This window comes from Chaetura pelagica, unplaced genomic scaffold (genome assembly GCF_000747805.2).
Source record: "Chaetura pelagica isolate M959 unplaced genomic scaffold, ChaPel_1.0 scaffold76, whole genome shotgun sequence".
Classification (NCBI taxonomy): domain Eukaryota; kingdom Metazoa; phylum Chordata; class Aves; order Apodiformes; family Apodidae; genus Chaetura; species Chaetura pelagica.
In genome coordinates this window covers 557,492-559,125 of record NW_009970723.1, presented here as the reverse complement: position 1 = coordinate 559,125, position 1,634 = coordinate 557,492, and the positions used below count along the sequence as shown (strand labels likewise).

Below are 1,634 nucleotides of genomic sequence, written 5' to 3'. Positions count from 1 at the left end.
GGGCGCGCTCCTAACGGGCTCCTCTTCCTCCTGCTGCCAGAGACGGCAGCCAGCAGCGCGATCCCCCTGCGCTCACACACAGACACACACACACTCCCGCACAGCCACCCCTGCCTCTGCTCCTGAGAAACCTACCTGCGAAATATGTTTTTTTTAAAAAAAAAAGAAAAAAAAAAAGGGTGGGGGGTAGAAAGGGGGAAAAGCATCCCACACCTTCTGTACACACGTACGCAGGCAGGGTCCCCACTGCCCTGCTGGCATTACCCCACCCCCATCCCCCGCCCGAAAGCGAAAGTTTGGGAGGCCGAGGGGGGTGGAGATGGGGAGGAGAGGGAAGCAGGATGGGAGAGCAGAATGCGCCTTCAAAAAGCACCTCAAAGTTTTGGGGGGGTCTAAGCTGCTAAACGAGAGCGCGAGCTGTAAAGGGGCTGGCAGGCGATGACTTCTTGCAGCCGTAACGTCTTGCCTTCTCTGACAGTTTTCCCCCCCTCCCCGAGGTCCCTACAAAAAAAGAGCGAAATAAAAAGTGGGGGGCACCCCCTGAACCTCGTCTGAAAACTGAGCAGGGTCCTCCAGTTAATCCGAAAGTTACAGCCCGAAAGAAATAAAAACCAGACCCACACCCCCAAACCAAAACAAAAAGAAATCCACAAACAAAACGTAACCCCCGGAATAAAAGAGAAAGGGAGAGAGAGAAAGCAAGAAGGGAGAGAGAAAAAGCAGCCCCTCCTTCCCAAATGAGAACAAGTACTGTACCTAAAAATGGGGAAACAGGCAGAAAAAGGGGGGAGAGAGAGAGGGGAGAGATACATGGGATCTGGGGATGTGAGTGTGTGTGTGTATGTGAGAGAGAGAAACAGGCACGGAGAGAGGGAGAGAGAGAGAGAGAGAGAGCGAAATATCAAAGATTGTGCAAGATCAGCCTGGAAAGATAATCGATACTCGACCTAAATTTAACACAAACTACTCAATAAAAGTTAAAGAAAAAACTTACTTTCCATTTCCCCTCGCAGTTCCTACTGGATCTTCGCCTCTTTTTTTTTTGTTTTGCTTTATTTACTTAACAGCTGATCACATCCAAGTAAACGAGAGAAGGTTCATTAAAAAAATAATAAAAAAAAATAATCCTCCAACTTTATTGGGTGAAAATAAAAATGATTGAGCAAGAAGTGGGGGGCATGGAGCGGTCCTTTGGGGTCCGGGAGTTGTTAAAGCATGTGCCGACCGCGGTCTCGCTGTTTGGTTGTGAAGGGGTTGGGAAAAGGAGGAAAGGAAATGAAAATCCGATATGTCTTTATTCTGCTAATTATTATCGTTTTAGCCCTGTTTAAAAAAATGGCTGATTAAGTTGAGTGCGCATGTCTTTGTGTGTCTATTCCCGATATGCACTCTGGGAATGAGAGAGAGAGAGAGAGGGAGAGAGAGAGAGGGAGAGAGAGAGAGAGGGGAGAGAGAGCGAGAGAGAGCGAGAGAGAGAGGGAGAGAGGGAGAGGAGAGGGAAGAGGAGAGAGAGAGGTGTAATTAGTGAGGTGATCAACATTCTCCGGGCTGCAAATGACGCGCAGCCCCGGAGCCGGGGAAGCCGGAGCTACGGCTGCTGCCCGGGGCTCCGCCGGGGCGGGGGGGCGACACCC

At 50.2% G+C, this 1,634-nt stretch overlaps 1 protein-coding gene across 1 annotated transcript in view; it reads right to left on the bottom strand.

Moving 5' to 3' along the window:
* ZFHX4 (zinc finger homeobox 4) overlaps positions 1-1,304 on the bottom strand; it is a 153,956-nt gene extending 152,652 nt beyond the window's left edge. Inside the window, exon 1 of the mRNA XM_010006387.1 lies at positions 995-1,304. The gene's annotated coding sequence lies outside the window, so the exon portion shown is untranslated. The remainder of the gene's footprint in view (positions 1-994) is intronic.
* Positions 1,305-1,634: the final 330 nt, after the last annotated feature.